A 12,929-nucleotide genomic window follows, 5' to 3' on the forward strand; every position below is an offset into this window, starting at 1 on the left:
GGGCCTGGGAGATAGCCCCATAGGCAATCCTTAGAAGGCAAGCAGGCGGGCCATCAAAGCAGCCACACACCTGCCCCCTCAGGCTTGAGAAACAGCCCCATGGCATGAAATCACAGTGAGCCAGACCCGAAGTTGGCCAACCCAATGTGGCCACACATGCACTCAGATATGAGAAAGGCCTGGCAAGCCCACCATGGTAAAGCTGCACTGCCACTGCCACAAAATCTCTCATCCTAGGACACTGAGATACTCACAAACATTGCAAGGAAAGATTACAGTTGAAGAAACTATGCAGATGCTACACTACTGCATCCACCTAGAAACAAAGCCAACACACTGCTCTGAACCTACTCCCCAAGACCGATCTACGAGAATAAGTCTTTCCCTATAAAACCTACTCCATGAAATTGGAAGGGGTGACTGTTCCACCAGATGTGTAGAAATCAGTGTAGGGACACATTAAGCAAGAAGAAACAAGGGAACATAATGCTTCCAAAGGAACACAGTAATTCTCTAGTAACAGACTGTAATAATAAGGAAATACACAAAATGCCAGGAAAAGAATTCAAAATGATAATCTTAAAGAAACTCAATGAAATAAAAGAGAATAAAGATAGAAAACTCAATAAAATTAGGAAAACAATTCATGATTTGAATAAGAAATTCAACAATGAGAAGAACCAAACAGAAATCCTAGAGCTAAAGAATTCAATGAATAAAATAAAAATACAACTGAGAGCTTCAGTGATAGATGAGACCAAGCAGAAGAAAGAATTTCTGAACTTAAAGATAGGTCATTTGAAATAAAACAAGCAAATGAACAAAAAAAGATAAAAAGAATAAAGGAGGCATACAGGAGTTATGAAGCACCATTAAGCAAACAAATATTTGGATTATGGCATTACAGAAGGAGAGTATAAAGGAAATAATATAAAAAACTTATTTAATGAAATAAGTCCAGGTGTGGTGGCTCATCTGTAATCCCAGCACTTTGGGAGGCCGAGGCAGGCAGATTTCTTGAGGTCAGGAGTTTGAGACAAGCCTGGCCAACATAGTGAAACCCTGTCTCTATTAAAAATACAAAAATTAACCTGGCATGATGGTGGGCACCTGTAATCCCAGCTACTTGGGAGGCTGAGGCAGGAGAATCACTTGAACCTGGGAAGTAGAGGTTGCAATGAGCTGAGATCATGCTACTGCACTCACCTGGTCAACAGAGTAAAACTCCATCTAAAAAAGAAAAGTATATTTAATAAAATAATACCTGAAAACTTCCCAAGTGTTGGGAGAGAGACTGATATCCTGATTCAGAAAGCTCAAAGAATCACAAATAGGTTGATATGCCTCTCTGAGGCATATTATAGTCAAATTGTCAAAAGGTAAAGGCAAAGAAATAATTCTAAAAACAGCAAGAGAAAAGCATCAAATGACATATAAGAGAATCCCCATTAGACTAACTGTGGATTTCTTAGCAGAAATTGTACAGGTCAGGAGAAAAAGGGGTGATAATATTCAAAGTACTGAAAGAAAAAACGACTGCTCAAAAATATTATACCCAGCAAATATATATTTTGGAAATGAAGAAGAAATAAAATCTTTCACAGGCAAGCAAAAATTAAGGGAATTCATCACCGCTAGACCAGGTTTACAAAAATGCTCAAGGGAGTCATACATCTAGAGGTGAAAAGACCCTAATCACCATAATGAAAACACGTAAAACTATAAAACTCATTGGTAGGGCCAATACACAAAGGAAAAAGGGAAATCGAACCTTATCTCTACATAAAACCACCCAACCACAAAAATAAATAATAAGGGAGGAAATAAAGAACAGAGGATATACAAGACAACCAGAAAATGATTAATAATGGCAGGAGTATGTCCTCAACTATCAATAATAGCCTGGAATGCAAATGGATTAAATTTCTCATTTAAGAGATATAGACCAGCTGAGTTAATTAAAAGAAAGAGGACACAACTATATGTTTCCTACAAGAAACTCATTTAACCGGCAAAGATGCACATAGAAAGTCATTGAAAAAGATACTCTACTCGAAAGGAAACAAAAAAATGAGCAGGAGTAGATACATGAGACAAAACAGAATTCAAATAAAAAGCTAAAAAGAAAGGTAGATATTATGTAATAATAAAGGAATCAATTTAGCAAAAGAATATAACAATTGCAAATGTATATGCACCTAACACTGGAACACCTAGATATATAAAGCAAACATTAGATTGAAAGGGAGAGAGATACTCCAATAGAGTGATAGCTGAGGATTTCTAAATCCCACTCTTGGTATTGGACAGATTCATCTAGACAGAAAAACAAGTAAGCAACATCAAATTTAAATTGCACTATAGACTCAGTAGACCTAACAAATATTTACAGAATATTTTACACAACAGTTGCAGAATACACATTACTTTTATCAGGACATGGAACATTCTCCAGTATTGACCATATGTTAGGACACAAAATAAGATTCTAAAAACAATTTTCAAGGCCAGGTGCTGTAATCCCATCACTTTGGGAGGCCAATGCAGGAGGATTGCTTGAGCCCAGGAGTTCAAGACCAGCCTAGGCAAAATAGTAAGATCCTGTCTCTACCAAAAAGCAAAAAAAAAAAAAAAAAAAAAAATAGCTGGGACTGATGGCACATTCATATGGTCCCAGTTACTCCAGAGGCTGAGGTAGGAGGATCACTTGAGCCCAGGAGTTCAAGGCTGCAGTGAACTATGATTGCATCACTGTACTCCAGCCAACCTGGGTGACAGAATGAAACCCTGTTACTATAAAACAAACAAACAAACAAACAAATAAATACATAAATAAATTTGAAATTATATCAACTTTCTTCTCTGACCACAATGGAATAAAACTAGAACTCAATAACAAGCCCAGGGCCAGGTACCCGGGCAAGATTGGCAAGTAGACTTCACTCACATGCCGCCCAAAAAATCGTTCTTCTATCTTCTAGTCTTTGTCTGTACTTTCTCTGAGTGAGTAGAAACATTCCCAGCAACTTCAGAAGCTGCAAATATCATCACACACAAACTCTCATCATGCATATAATTCCCCGTTTCAGACTCCCAACATCCATCCAGTCCAATAACAGGCCCACCTTCATCAGTCAAATTACCCAAGGCATCTCTACATCCTTAGGCGTAAAATGGGTTCTCCACACACCCTACAGGCCTCAATCTTCAGGCAAAGCTGAAAAAGTTAACTCTGTCCTTAAAGCCCAACTCACCAAGCCGGCTCTAGAAACCCACCAGTCATGGACAAAAAACCTCTCTTTCACCCTCATGAGACTCCACGCAACACCAAAGTCACCCTCTTTTTATAGTCCTTTTGAAATCATGGATGGCTGAACTTTCGTCTTGGAGCCTCCACCCTTCCCAGACTCTGAGCCACTTGGTAATTACCTTCTCTCCTTAATCCAGACACTGGATTTCCATTCATGAAGCAGCAAATGAGACCATGCCTCTCCCCGTCGACACCTCCTTTTCCTCTCAACATAACTGTTTTGCAGGCACAGACATGTTTATCTGCCAACCTGATGCTCGCAAAAAGCTACCACTGAAGTGGACAGGCCCCTACACTGTGGTACTCAGCACACCAACTGCAATGAGAGTCCAATGACTCCCCTACTGGATCCATCGCACCAGGGTCAAGCTCACCCCCAAGGCTACTTCTTCCTCTAAAACATTAACAGCTAAGTGGTCCTACAGGCCAGTTTCTCCTATCAAGCTCAAATTAACCCCCAAATTTTTCTTAAAACCAAAAACCCCCTAGAAAGCCTAAACATGAGGAAGACTAATCACCTTCTTCCAGAGATGGCCTGTATCTACCCAACCACTTGCTATGCCCCACTTCCAACCAAAGATCTTAATACAAGAATATCCCTCACCACAATCCTAATCCTGTCAGTAGCCACCCTGCTGTCCACAGCAGCCCCTCCAAGCTGCTGTGAGTGTTATCAGGCTTTCCACTATGGAGGAAAAATGCAACAGTCCTTTACTTACCATAATCATATAGAAAAATCCTGTTATGGAACCTTAGTCGAGGAAAGTGTTGAATCAGGGAAAAGTTATTATAAAGTAAAAAATCTAGGTGTAGAGTATCTGGCAGTTGTAATGAGGTTATATGTCCAAAAGGTAAGCAGTGGCTTTGCTTCGCCAAAGTTGGACAATGGGGAGTAAACACTCAAGTGCCAGAGGACATAAAGAGAGAACAGATTATAGCCAAAGCAAAGGCCAAAGCCAACAACTCGCCTCCAAAATAACCCATGGTATTTCCAACCCTTTATACAAAACTACAAGCAGGCGTATCCCTTCCCAAGCCAGGAAAAAATCCTGTTTGTAGGTCTAGGAGAACGCATCATGCTTACCATAAATGCGTGCAATTGCTGGGTATGTGGGGGAGCTCGTATGAGTGAACAGTGGCCGTGGTATGGGATAGACATTCTCCCCTACTTACTAGCATCCCAAGACTCCAGCCTCACTTTCACTCCTCAGGAACGCCTGCAGTCCTGGACACTTACCAACCCAGTAAGAGGGATGGTGTGCACACCGCAAGTGGACTAATAAAACCCATTGCACCATAGGTGAAAGTCCCTGTCACCAAACCCTAACAGTCAACACCTCCGCAGCAGAGCGGTGGCCAAGGTTACCCCACGGAGCCTGGTCTCCTAACTTAAGCTACCTCAATTGTGTCTCGTCAAAAAGGGCCTGGAACTGTACAAACACCACTAACCCTTATGCCACATACCCCGCCTAAGTGCACTATGGGACAATCTGATGAACACCAGCCTACAATGGATTGCCCCTGATGGATTCCTTTGGATATGTGGAACCCAGGCTTACTTGTGGCCACCTTATCGCTGGCAAGGTACTTTCTTCCTAGGAACAATTAAACCTGGATTCTTTTTACTTCCAAAGCAGGCAGGCAACACCCTCGGAGTCCCTGTGTATGATAACCTACACAAAGAAAAATGATCCTTAAAGGTAGGTCGAAGCCAAAGATGGCAAGAGGATGAGGGGCCTCCACAATGGATCATCGAATATTAGGGTCCTGCCACTTGGGCTGAGGATGGTTATCGCACTCCCATATATATGCTAAATAGAGTAATTAGACTACAGGCTGTTCTAGAGATAAACACTAACCAAACCACCTCAGCTCTGGAAATGCTCACGCAACAACAAAACCAAATGTGCGCGGCAATTTATCAAAACAGGCTGGCACTAGACTACTTATTAGCAGAAGAAGGTGGGGTCTGTGGTAAGTTTAATATCTCCAATTGCTGTGTTAACATAGATGATAACAGAAAAGCAGTTCTAGAAATCACTTCAAACATCAGAAAAGTAACCCATGTACCATTCCAAACCTGGAGGGGATGGGAACCGACAAACCTAGGAAGGTGTTTCTCTCATTTAGGAGGATTTAAAACGCTGGTAGGGGCAGTAATCTTCATCATTGGGTTCCTCCTGTTTCTCCCCTGTATTATCCCACTGATAATAAAAGCCATTAAAAGTCTTATTGAAACTACAGTCAACCGCCAGACAATCCTGCTACGACGACACAACGGATAGCAACCCATCTCTCAAAAATACCTCAAAATTAAGTTTTTCTTTTTTCCGAGGTGCCCACACCACCCTCTACGTCATGCCTGAAGTAGTTATTTAAAAAGTCATCCCTTTTCCCTTTTTCTATAACCAAATAGACAGGAATGAAAGACTTTCCCCAGGTCCTGAAAGCTTGGGGGAATGAATAACTCCTCCTTTCTCAGGTCCAGTGCCAAGGCACAAGGTCACCTGCGCCAGCAGTGTGCGTCAGCAAGATAGCAGAAGCAGGAAGAGAGCTGGCCGGAAGACACATACCCCTTGAAGACCGAGAGAGAGGCCGTGGGGGTACCACAGAGCAGTTACATCAGACTGGGACGCTTCCTGTTTACAGGAGACTATAAAACCTCTGCCCCATCCTCATTTGGGGCTGACACCATTTTAGGCCTCAGCCCATCTGCACCCAGGCGCTCATTAAAACAGCGTGTTGCTCCACACTGCCTTGTGCTGTTTGTTGGCGACCTCCCGGGGTTCCGACCGATATTAGAATCTTGAACTTTCTGGCCACCAGCTCCTGTTTTCCTCTTTGATGGCCAGATCCATGCCTTTCATGAAGCATTCTAATATTGGGAGCAACTTTTGGAAACTGCTAGGGCCATGGCTACCTTTGAGATGGTGAAAATTTACTTTGCTAAGCAAACCTCCTAGAAGAAAAGATTTCTGTGCACAGGTGAGGAACCTGTGGTATTAGCAAGTTTGGCACCTTTATGGAAGAGGGGCATTCATTCAATTATTCAGTAAATTCATTCATTCATCCCACAAGCATTCACCATTTAATATCAACAGGAACTCTTTTTGGCCCTAGGATTACAGAGATGAAGAGAATAAGTCTCCAGACTCGGCGCAGTGGCTCACGCCTGTAATCCCAGCACTTTGGGAGGCCAAGGTGGGCAGATTACAAGGTCAGGAGTTCGAGACCAGCCTGGCCAATATGGTGAAATCCCGTTTCTACTAAAAATATAAAAAATTACCTGGGTGTGGTGGTGGGGACCTGTAGTCACTGCTACTTGGGAGGCTGAGGTAGGAGAATCTCTTGAACCTGGGAGGTAGAAGTTGCAGTGAGCCAAGATTGTGCCACTGCACTCCAGCCTGGGCAACAGAGTGAGATTCCATCTCAAAAAAAAAAAAAAAAAAAAAGATCTCCAATTATATGAGGCTTCCTTTCTAGAGACTGGCCAAGACATTGGCCACTGCCCTTGGAGCTGATGACCAAGTGCACCACCTGAAGCTCTGTTCATTGGGAGGACTTCACCTCGGCATTGTCTTCCAAAGTTATTCCCAAGTGGGCCATCGTGTAGCTGCCATCCATTTTTGACTTGCACCCACATAACCAATTCACCAACTCAGAAACCAAGCTCAGGCTTTTTCCTCCTCCATTATCTAGTTATAAGGCATCCCCTGCACCACCACTCAGGTAAAGCGATGGAGAGGTGCTGGTGCAACAGTGGATGACATGGCTCTGAGTCACCTGCTCACACGGCTTACTTGTGCCCTCTGGTTTTGCTCATGCTTGATGTTGGATATACACTTCTGCTTTGGATGCATTGTTTCTGAGCCTAACCAACCTATGGACTTGGGGGGTCTGATAGAACCTAGGACATGATGTGAATTGTGGCTACATTGTCACTTCTGTCCTGTGATCAGGCACTCTGCCTCTATCTGGGTCTGGTAGCGCACCAAAAGTTGTTTTTCAAAAGACATTAAATGATCTGCTGCTAATGGCATGGACTTGCTCCAGAGTTCCAGGTCTTCATTGTGATTCTCCCAGTTGAGGCTTTCCATAAGTTCTACACACATCCTTTCCCACCATTGGTACTCTGATACTGATACCATAGGGTCTGCTGGGTTTTATGGCCCGAGCAGCATTGCAACTTTATCTGGCTGCTGAGCTCTTTCTTCCACTGGGCCTCACCCAAAGCTGGCTGCCTTGGTGACATCTAGGATATGAGTTGGAGCAGTATTCACAAGTGTGAAATATGCTGCCACCAGGGCTTGAAGAGAACTACCGAGAGCTATACTTCCATCTTCATTTATGACAGTTAGATTTAGATAGGGAGATGCAATTTATCCTTTCTTGTACCTGGGGAAAATGTCCCAGAAAGTGCCAACCACCGGACTCCTAAAGGTTTTACTGGTGTGACATACATCCTGAGTCTTAATAGGATTTATTTCACCCCTCTGGAGTATGTTTCTTACCAAAGTGTCCAATGTGCTACCCATTTCTTGCTCATATAATCCAGTTAGCATCATGTTATTAACATGATGGATCAATGTGGGATGTCCAGATAGTCTAGATATCTTTGAACTCTAACAGTAGGTAAGAAAGCTAACCTAGCCTTGGGATGAAGCTGTAAATGCATACTATTGTCTGTTGTATCTGAATGCAGACTGTCTCTGATCCTCTTTATTGATTGGAACAGAAAAAGATGATTTGTCAGCTAAACATAAATGTAAGGAGTAACTACTGTGATCAATTACAGCATCTTAACTGGATAAAGAGGGACAAGAAGAAGTTGATTGTCCAGGAAGATTGTGACAGACAGTAAAATGAGATAAGATTAGTGGATCAGAGATCTTAACAGTGTCCAAGAATTGATAAAGTATGAGTGTTACAGGGAACAAGATGGAAAAGTAAGAGGTATTGGTCAGAATATGTTGCTTAAATTTGAAACTCAATGGTAGTAGATTTGTTTGTAATGATAATAAAGAGAGGAAACGTTCTTAACAATTGAGGGGGCAAATTAACTGAGATAACAAAGTCACTGAGAATTATATGGATATGGAAAGTCCCCAAGAATGATTACAAAAGTGGTAGCAAAATGCGATAAAATCTCTGATGAATGAGCGTGACCTTAAGGTCATTTAAAATAATAGTAGCGTGTATAGTTTTGATGCTGAGCACTTCAAAGTATCTGGGATATTGACAAAAAATAATCTAAGAACTGCAATATCCAAAGAGAATATCTACCTCACTTTTAGGATCATTGGTATGAGGATGGACAAAGAAAAACAAGCCAATTTTTAAGAGAACAGCAGGTGAAGCAATGTCCATAAAGGAATGCATGTTATCAGTTATAGCAAGAACAGGAAATGAACACTCAGAGAAGAGATAGAAGATAAGGTATAAGGAATGTTGACAATGAGAATTGTTGGCAGTGGTCTGTTGATAAATAAAGTTTAACAATCAGTTCTTTGGGAGAGGTGGAGTCCTGATAAGCAGCCCTTGCCAGTTTCCAGGGGATTAATGCTCCCACAGTGGCTTATTTTAAACTGTCTGACATTCAGTGCCAAGACTGGGGCTAGGACAATCTCAGTAATCATGAGGACTAAGGTTTTAATGCAATATTCTAAAAAACCAAAATCAATGCAAAAAATCCATGACAAGCAAAGTATCAAAACCTGGACTAAAGATGGGCTGCTGTTTGTGTTTTTGGACCCACATGATTGTGTAATAGCAACAGTTGTTTCCAGTCAGCCCGGGGCTCCTCAGTCTTAGTGGCTTTTGAGTTACCCAACAGGGGGTTTTATGAGAGTTGACAGTGGCATGGGAACAGATTGAATTGGGCAAATTTATATTTCTACATATCTCTAATTTACTTATGCAGGACTTTATACATAATCATGGTCTTCTGTTTGTTTTTTAATTTTTTTTTAAGAGATGGGGTCTTGCTATGTTGCCCAGGCTGGCCTAGAACTCCTGGGCTCAAGCCATATACCTGCCTCAACATTCCCAGTAGCTGAGACTACAGGTGTGTGCCACTATGCCTGACTAATGATGGTATTTTTTCTTTTTTCTTTTTTTTTTTCTTGAGACAGGTTCTTGCTCTGTTACCCAGGTTGGAGTGCAGTGGCACCATCTCGGCTCACTGCAATGCCTGCCTCCCAGGTTTAAGCAATTCTCATGCCTCAGCCTCCTGAGTAGCTGGAATTACAGATGTGCACCACCACACCCAGCTAATTTTTGTATTTTCAGTAGAGATGGGGTTTCACCATTGTTGGCCAGGCTAGTCTTGAACTGCTGACCTCAGGTGATCCACCCACCTTGGCCTCCCAAAGTGCTGGGATTACAGGTATGAGCCACCATGCCCAGCCTGTTTTTGTTCTTTATCATAATACTTAGTTTTTTCCACTTGGTTTACCACATGACAGGATATTTTGATAACTATACAGGGGTGCCTGTTTTTTCCTCTTGACTCAGGTTCCGATATGATTTCATATGGCACTGCTGGTTTCTCTGAACATGGAGTTAAGGAGGGATAAGCCCAGTTGCCTCTCGGTGGCCTGTGCAATGGGCTCCAGCTGGCCTGTGAGTGATGATCCTCATGGGAATACAAATAACTCTGCACACAGCTACAGGCATTGGGCTATAGCATGGCCTCAGGGGAACTTCCATTCTAGTGGCAGAGATAGATAAATGCTAAGCAAAGTAATAAATTTATTAACCAAATACAATGATTTCACAGAATGATTACAACATCGAAAGGGTTAAAACAGAATGATGGGGTGGAGAATGCCTGGGGACCGGGGAGGGAGTGAGGAGGCCTCGCATTTCCTTAAAAAATTTCAAGTACTCTGCGGAAATCTTGAAAGAAGTCTTGTTTACTGTTGTGAGAGTCATCAGTTTCATTAGAATCGGGGCTTTGAATCACCATTTTTTGAGAGGTTTTTTGTCAAGAAATGAGAGCAGACTTTAAGAAACTCACTGACTGTGCAGAGGCCTTCTGGAGGCACAAAATTGAACTTCAAGCACTTTTCTCTTTTGTTGAGAGAAAAGGAAAGACCATTGTTAAAACCATTTGCCAAGCTTGAACATTTATTGGTGTCACAAATTATTGTAAATATGTTTTCTATAATTTTTGTGAAAGAAATACATTTCCAATGTAATAAAATCCATTATGACTATAATTTGGAGTATATGTTTTCATGTACATTCTCCCAGAGAAGAGTTCTAAGCTTTCTTTCAGATCCTAGAGTGGGTTTCTGACCCAAAAAGGTTAAGATTATTAGAGAGCAGCCTCTATAAAATGTACATGCTAAAAGTACACACTACAAGTCCATAGACTGCAACATGCCTCTCTCTTTGTCTCTCCACATACACAGACACACACACACACACTAACATACACATACATAACTTGTCATATATACATGTGGCAAAATGCTTACGTAAGCTTCCTATTTAAAAGTTGAATTGTAAGACTGTTAGTAAATCTTTAATACAGCTTGTGGGAAATGTTTCATGAAACTCTATACTTAGTTCTGATGATCAGTGCAGAAAAATTCCTAGTAAGTTTCAGAGGAAGTAAAATTATAGTTGAGAAATCTACTCTAATGCCAACCAAGCAAGGGGAACTGAGTTTTCTAAGAGAACATTTCTTAGTAAACCAAGAAATCAGTAAAGTGTTGTTTCAACCCTTCTCTGCCACTTCTTCCTTTCTACTGTCTGGAATGTGAATGTAATGGCTGGAGCTCAAGCAGCCAGTTGGGATTATGAGATAGCATGGTTAAAGCAGCAGAATAGAAAGAGACAACAACCTAAAGAAAGAAACTAATGCAAAAATTAATGTAGATAATTTATTTGGGCAAAGGTTGAGGACAACTGCCTGGGACACACTTCAAGTTGCCTTGAGGAACGCGCATTTGGCCTTTGTTACAAGCAGGGTATTAAAGGCAAAGGGGGACAAAGAGTATGCTGATAAAAATGTTGTTTGACTGGAATTCTCATTGGTTTACAGAGATAACATTGGCTGGTGATTGGTTTATGCATTGTCGAACTATAGGGTATGAGCTGTGATGTCCAGCGTATGGTATTTTTTTGTTTTTTTTTGAGACTGAGTTTCGCTCTTGTTGCCCAGGCTGGAGTGCAATGGCACGATCTCATCTCACTACAACCTCTGCCTCCCAGGTTCAAGCGATTCTCCTGCCTCAGCCTCCCGAGTAGCTGGGATTACAGGCATGCACCACTACGCCCAGCTAATTTTGTATTTTTGGTAGAGATAGGGTTTCTCCACGTTGGTCAGGCTGGTCTTGAACTCCCAACCTCAGGTAATCTGCCTACCTTAGCCTCCCAAAGTGCTGGGATTATAGGCTTGAGCCACTGCATCCGGCCAGCATATGGTATTTTATGGCTATTTGGCATCAGTTAGTCCAGAGCCCACGTAGCAAGTGGCTTCAAGAGGTAATTATCTAGCTCAAGGGGGAGTGAGAGGTTACAGCTGTTGCATTTCAATGCTTTCCTGGGCCTGATCATTAAAGGGGGCTACCATTCCTCAGGAAGAAAATTTATTTTCTTTCATAGAACCTAGATTCTGTTAAAGGATTCAGCTGCCATGTCAGACTTGCCTTCCTCCAATCTCCTTTTTGGAGATAGAAGGAAAAAAAACCTCTCATCCTATTAATGTTACTCTTTTGGAGTCTGTATTACAGCTGAAACTGACCCTAACCTTTGAAGGATTGCAATAAACTCTGCACACATTATCTCACTTATGCATCATTATAACCCACAGGTAAGTATTATTGCACCAGTTTTGTAGTTAAGGAAACAAGACCTACAGGGCTTGAGTAGATGACAGAGTCAGGCAGCCCGGCTTTAGAACTGGTTCTGTTAATCCGTACCAGGCATTATTCCAAGCACTTAAGAAGTACAGAGATATTGTGGGCTTGACTGCAGACTACATTAATAAAACAACTATCATGATAAATCAAGTCACATGACGTTTTTTGGTTTCCCAGTGTAAATAAAAGTTATGTTTACATTACACTATACAATATACATTGTGTAATATAATTGTACAATAGCATTGTGTCTAAAACACAATGTGTCTACCTTAATTTAAAAATACTTTATTACTAAAAAAAAAAATGCTAAACCATCATCTGAGCCTTCACCGGGTCTTAATATTTTTGCTCTTGCCTTTTTGCTCTTGCTGCTGCCTGATCAGGGTAGTGGTTGCCGAATATCGGGGTGGCTGAGGCAATTACTTATAATAAGAACAAAGTGAAGTTTACTGCATCGATTGACTCTTCCTATCACAAAAGACTACTCTATAGCATGCAGTGCTGTTTGACAGCATTTTACCCACAGTAGAACTTTTTTCACAATTGAAGTCAGTCCTCTCAAGCCCTGTCAGTGCTTTATCAACTAAATTTATGTAAAACTCTATCTAAATCCATTGTAATTTCAACAACATTGAGGGCATCCTCACTAAGAGTAGATTACATCTCAAAAAAGCACTTTCTTTGCTCATCCACAAGAAGCAACTCTACATCCATTCAAGTTTTCTCATAGGATTGCAGCAATTCAG

At 41.5% G+C, this 12,929-nt stretch overlaps 1 protein-coding gene across 1 annotated transcript in view; it reads right to left on the reverse strand.

Moving 5' to 3' along the window:
- Positions 1 to 12,929, reverse strand: part of LOC103226928 (aldo-keto reductase family 1 member B1) — an 86,021-nt gene that overhangs the window by 21,420 nt on the left and 51,672 nt on the right. The gene's annotated exons all lie outside the window — the stretch shown is intronic.

The sequence above is a fragment of the Chlorocebus sabaeus genome, chromosome 21, assembly GCF_047675955.1.
Source record: "Chlorocebus sabaeus isolate Y175 chromosome 21, mChlSab1.0.hap1, whole genome shotgun sequence".
In the NCBI taxonomy this organism is placed as follows: domain Eukaryota; kingdom Metazoa; phylum Chordata; class Mammalia; order Primates; family Cercopithecidae; genus Chlorocebus; species Chlorocebus sabaeus.